Source organism: Tasmannia lanceolata, unplaced genomic scaffold (assembly GCF_043159265.1).
Source record: "Tasmannia lanceolata isolate RefF3 unplaced genomic scaffold, GAP_Taslan_0.1 ptg001054l, whole genome shotgun sequence".
In the NCBI taxonomy this organism is placed as follows: domain Eukaryota; kingdom Viridiplantae; phylum Streptophyta; class Magnoliopsida; order Canellales; family Winteraceae; genus Tasmannia; species Tasmannia lanceolata.
The window spans coordinates 18,661-25,000 of NW_027519716.1; the positions used below are offsets into that span (position 1 = coordinate 18,661).

The 6,340-nt window shown below is 36.2% G+C and overlaps 2 non-coding genes across 2 annotated transcripts; both read right to left on the reverse strand.

Annotated features, from left to right (window-relative positions):
* Nucleotides 1–738: 738 nt before the first annotated feature.
* Nucleotides 739–812, reverse strand: TRNAW-CCA (transfer RNA tryptophan (anticodon CCA)). Its single transcript has one exon. It is a non-coding gene; the product is annotated as a tRNA-Trp (tRNA).
* A 165-nt stretch (nucleotides 813–977) lies between these two features.
* Nucleotides 978–1,051, reverse strand: TRNAP-UGG (transfer RNA proline (anticodon UGG)). The gene has a single exon. It is a non-coding gene; the product is annotated as a tRNA-Pro (tRNA).
* Nucleotides 1,052–6,340: the final 5,289 nt, after the last annotated feature.

Here is a 6,340-nt window from a genome sequence, read left to right on the forward strand (position 1 = left end):
AATCCCGACATTGGTAGATGTCACAGATGATAAATCAATCTTTTTTTTTTTTTCTACCTCTGCTACTCTATCTTTGTCAGTGCCGTCTATAATGACTGATGAATCAAGAACTTTCAATTGGAACTGATTCTGTCAATTGGTATTTTTTCTGATCATCACATCTCGCAAAAATTGAAACTTAGGTAAGTGCTTTATAAACATATGTAAAAAAAAAAGAACGTATCTCATTTAGCTCCTTCATGCCCACTATAACTAGTTATTTCGGTTTTCTACTAGCTGCTTCAACTATAACCCCAGCTCTATTGATTGGTCTGAGCAAGATACGACTTATTTGAAATTAATTGAATGAATAATTCATCAAAATAAATAGTTCTGTGAGATTTCAGGTATTCGATAGTTCCTTCCCGCGTTAATTACCAATTCTTGATCATTGAGATTCATGGGTGATTCGGAGTAATATTTAGGGATAGATATTACCTCTATTTTTACCCTTTCCAACAAATTGAAATGATTGAAGTTTTTCTATTTGGAATCGTCTTAGGTCTAATTCCTATTACTTTGGCCGGATTATTCGTAACTGCATATTTACAATACAGACGCGGAGATCAGTTGGACCTTTGATTGAGTAACATCTCTTTTTTGATTGACCTCCTTCTTAAGCTGCAGGAGGTCAAATTCAGGTTGCAGTTCAAGTTAGTAAAGTTATTTTATTGTGATTCAACATTACAAAAACAGAATCACGCTCTGTAGGATTTGAACCTACGACATCGGGTTTTGGAGACCCACGTTCTACCGAACTGAACTAAGAGCGCTTTCTTATGACAGGAGATACAACTGTAAAGAAAGGGATTCTTTTTGTACCCCCAATACACCTTGCATGCATGTAGTATCATAAAATGCAAAATTATGTCCAGTCCAGTCCAATTTGAATCGATCTCAACTGATCCCTCGTTACTGCCCATAGGAGAAGTAATAGGTAGGGATGACAGGATTTGAACCCGTGACATTTTGTACCCAAAACAAACGCGCTACCAAGCTGCGCTACATCCCTTTCAATTGTTGTACAGTTTCATTGTAGGGAATCCTTGTCTTGTTTTCCACATCGTTATTTCCTAATATCTAGAGACAATTTCTCTTGCCATTTCTTCTTTTTGATTTCATATAATCAAAGAATTATATACATATGAAACCTAACGTATAAAAAAATGAATATTTATCGGTAATGCTCAGTAAGAAAGGGTCATCTTTTTCTGTTTTAGGGACAAGTAGATCTAATCCACCGGATTATTGTACATATTCATTTTCATTTTAGTTCGGGATTAGGGATTTCGTGTACAAATACAAGTGATCTTTAGCTACAGATACATCTGATCATATATGTATTCCAATAAAGAAGGAGGATTTTCAATGCGAGATATAAAAACATATCTCTCCGTGGCACCTGTGCTAACTACGCTATGGTTCGGGTCTTTAGCAGGTCTATTGATAGAGATCAATCGTTTATTCCCAGATGCGTTGACATTCCCCTTTTTTTCATTCTAGTTATTGACATGGGAAGGGGTGAAGAAGATTAGAGATACAACAAATTCTCTGTGACTAATCCACCCTTTTGAATTTTTTTTTTAAGTTGTTTAGGAAGGAAAGAGAAAGAAAAGTGGATTAAACCTCAGCGAAACTCGGGCTCAGCATAGAATTAATAGAGGGAGAACAGAAATAGAAATGTGGGTCTAGGACAGGCTGTTCAAGAGCATACAAGATAGTAAATGAAATACTGACTGGGATTAGAAATAATGGATAGTTAGAAATAATTGTATTACTTATTATTACTCTATTGATTGCAGCGAAATCTTTCATAATTGGATTTCGAGTTATCAGTTAGCAACTTCTATTTATTTTTCCTTCTTTTCGTATTCTTCGATTCAGATCGAAAATAGAAGAGTGGAGGGAATCCAAAATCCAAAGGAGGTTCATGGCCAAGGGTAAAGATGTCAGAATAAGAGTTATTTTGGAATGTACCAGTTGTGTCCGAAATGATTTAAATAAGGAATCGCGGGGCATTTCCAGATATATTACTCAAAAGAATCGACACAATACGCCTAGTCGATTGGACTTGAGAAAATTCTGTCCTTATTGTTACAAGCATACGATTCATGGGGAGATAAAGAAATAGATCGAACAGAATAGAATGTCTGTTCCACCCTTCCAAGGAACAGGACAAAATTACATATAGATAGATATATAAAATATAAACAAATCAAGTACTATTACTATTTCGGTCGGATCCGAAACCGAAATGAATGAAGAAATAAGATTTTAGAGATAAGGAATAAATCATGGATAAATCCAAGCGACCCTTTCGTAAATCCAAGCGATCTTTTCGTAGGCGTTTGCCCCCAATTGGATCGGGGGATCGAATTGATTATAGAAATATGAGTTTAATTAGTCGATTTATTAGTGAACAAGGAAAAATATTATCTAGACGAGTGAATAGATTGACCTTGAAACAACAACGATTAATTACTATTGCTATAAAACAAGCTCGTATTTTATCTTCGTTACCTTTTCTTAATAATGAGAAACAATTTGAAAGAACCGAGTCGACCCCTAGAACTGCTGGTCCTAAAACCAGAAATAAATAGGCCTACTTCTCAATTGAATCAAAACTCTAATTGGAATTCAAACTCAGATTGAGGTTTTGTTCGAAAAAGCCGAGATACTTGATTGTCGCGTCGTAAGAAAAAAAAAAAAAGAATGAATGGGGAAGAAAAAATATTTTTTTTTATTGAAAAGTGTTCGTTCATTTCTAATATTTATCATATTCATTTCTACTCTACCTTCCCGGAGTTCATTCTCCGGGGAACTCCGTTTAAATCATTTCGGTGAATTCGTTCCAGTCGCCTTATTTGATAATCTCATTTGAAATCATGTAAATGCAATTCCTATTTGATATAGCTATTTGTGCAAGTATTTTACGATTAAGAAGCAACTGCCTCTTGTACAGATCGTGCATTAATCGACTATAACTATAGGATACCCCATTTTCACGAGTTACTGCATTTATCCGAGTGATCCACAAACGACGAAAATCTCTCTTTTGCCTGCATCTATCCCGATGACTGGAAACCAAAGCTCTCATTTTCTGTTGAGTAGTAGTTCGAGTAAGTCTTGAATGAGCCCCTCGAAAGGTTGATGCAAATAAACGAATTTTTGTTCGACGTCTCCGAGCTATATATCCCCGCCTAACTCTGGTCATTGAATCAAATGAAACCTTGATGAATAACTAATTGATTTCTTTTCTTTCAGTCATTCTTTTCCCCTCCCCTAGTTTATTAGTAACAAAACGGATTCTTCCGATGTATAAAATAAAAATTCCAATGGCTTTTGCTACTATGACCTTCCCAACCACGATTTTTGATTTCTTCCAGGCATTTCACCTCGGAATAAGAAATTGTACCGATATTAGATATAAAATATCTAGTAAATAGGTAGTAATAAATAGAGAAAAATGGAGAAATAAATAAATAGTGGCTTCCATCGTTTCTATGATTACTTCTTAAACGGTGAGGTCCTCTCTATACACCGGAGCTCCTTCCCCCATTTAATCAATGTTATTAGTAACTTGTACAGTTCACACTCTTTGGCTCTACCCATAAAATTATCCAGTATATAGGTCTTTTCACAATGAGATCCATCCATACAGTGACGGCATTTAATTATGAAGGTTGGCTAGGTAGCTAACCCTGTTAGTCCGTTCTTGCAAGAGTAGAAGCATAATCTTTCTGCTTTTAAAATACTATTTTCCCCGCTTAATGGATAACCATTTGCTACCAATGGGGAATTGATTTTCATCTCAAATCGAGGTGATTGGATTTGCACCAATGGAAACCATAAATTCCATACACAATAGAGGTATATGATAGATCTTTATTTTGAGATAGTGAATGGAATGGAGTTCTTCCATTCTATCCTACTCATTGGTACTGGTCATTGATACTGGAAAAATCGTCTCATTTGTTCCAGATCATGATCTGAACGAGTCGCACATACACCCTAGTACATGTTCCTCGACGCTGAGGACATCCTCGAAGGGCAGGGGATTTCGTGACATTTTTGATTGGCTGTCTTGTGTTTCTAATAAGTTGTTTAATAGTTGGCATGCTGAATCGTATACAGAATGGGCTGGTTTAGATCGATCCTAACCGGATGATTATGAATTACTTCCATTTCATATAATATTTTACCAGGTTAAGAAGATAAAATATCAAATCACGGCTCATTCGAATTATGGTTCGAAATGGAATCAAGAATTTATGTGAAATCCCCGGTATTTTCGACCGCGACAACATCAACAATGCCATGGGCTTGGGCTTCTGTTGCTGACATAAAAACATCCCTTTCCATGTCTTCGGATATAACCCATAAAGGCTTGCCGGTTCTTTGTACATAAACCCTTGTGAGGGTTTCGCGGAGTTTCAGTAGTTCTTCCGCTTCCAGGATAAATTCTCCTGTGGGTGCCTCATAAAAAGAACTAGCAGGTTGGTGGATCATAACCCTGATGATATAACATAATGAACGGTTCCTCTATCTCGCACGATCGGTCGAAGGGAAGGGATAAAGAATAACAAGAATAAAAAGATAGAATTAGAATTGAACAACCGTACAGGCATCTTTTATGCATTGCATACGGCTCCGCAATGGAATTTCCTTTTCCCTTCCATCGAAGAAAGAGACAAATAGAATCCATCAGACCCAGATCGTTGAATGATCCATTTACCATCTTTCCTTTCGGAGGAGTCAAAAAATACTATGATGGTTCCGTTGCTTTATATATTTATCTCGTCTGTGATTCAGCAATCCCAAAGTTTCTTTATGATCCGATCAAATAAGGAAAAAATGATCTTTTTTTTTTTTCATTTTCGTACTCTTTCATAACATAAATATCGGAAAGAGGCTTCTGGTGTGAAAGCAAAAAAAAGGTTTGTGACGCTGAAATGGACCCCCGATACATAAGATCAAATCGTAAATAACCTTTGTTTCATACTACTATCTCGATATATAATCTCATGTTATGTTATGAAAAAAAAATAATAGTTTGCTCATATCGAACTCGAAGTGCCATGCTATTATTACTTATTATTCATATTCCATATGGCGAAGGCATAGTCTTCTTTTTTTTTTCTCAAATAAAAAAAAACTCATTGGCGCCAAGCGTGAGGGAATGCTAGACGTTTGGTAATTTCTCCTCCGACTAGGAGAAAAGATCCCATTGAAGCGGCTAATCCCATGCATATTGTATGTATGTCTGGTGGCACAAATTGCATAGTATCATAAATAGCTATTCCTGGTATTACCCATCCGCCGGGAGAGTTTATAAACAAATACAGATCCCTGGTATCATCCTCTATACTGAGATATACCATGAGACCAACAAGTTGATTCGAGATCTCGCTATCAACCTCTTGTCCTAAAAAAAGTAATCTTTCTCGATGAAGTCGGTTGATTAGGACAAAATTGTATCCCTTAGGAACCGCACACGCACCTTTGGATGCATACGGTTCAAAAAATCAAAATTGCGAAAAAAAAAAAAGAATTCATTGAACTTATCGAACTAACCCCTCATTGATGTATTCTTTCATCGAGATCCAAATCACGATGTAATTTTCTTGTTCCTAAATGGGCCTCTTCAATTCTTTTAGGTTTATGCTCTACTCCGGGTAAAGATCTGCCCGAATTCTATTTGCACATATAGGACAAATGATCACAGTACCGCTTCTTTTTGTTCCGACTTCTTTTTTTTTTTCAATTCGTTTTCATGTTCATGCCTTCCGCCAAATATTCGACTAATCATATTATTCCATTAATTGGTAGTTTTAGAGGTATAAATAGGGATCATTTATGATACGAGTAGTAATCATACATAGATTACCAATTTGGTATTTTTTGAACGGAGCCTGGATACTTCATTTTATTGGTCCAAGCCAACCATAAATTCTTCTAATTGAGAATATTGATCCCCAACCAACAAATAAATTGATCTAATTGCATTGCACTTCACGCTCCGAATTGAATTATTGATGGTTTAATCAATCTTTCTTGGGTGAAACAGAGGATATCTCGATCGGGGGAGAGAACGGGGAAATCCCATATGACCCAATATGTCTGACAAGTCGCACTATACGTCAACCCAAACTGCATCTTCCTCTCCAGGACTCCGAAAAGGTACTTTTGGAACACCAATAGGCATAAAATGAAAGAAAAATTAAGTACTCTATTTCACTTTGATGTGGAAACGTAACAATGGGTTTATTGTCTTCATAATATTGTCGTTTATCGTATTTTA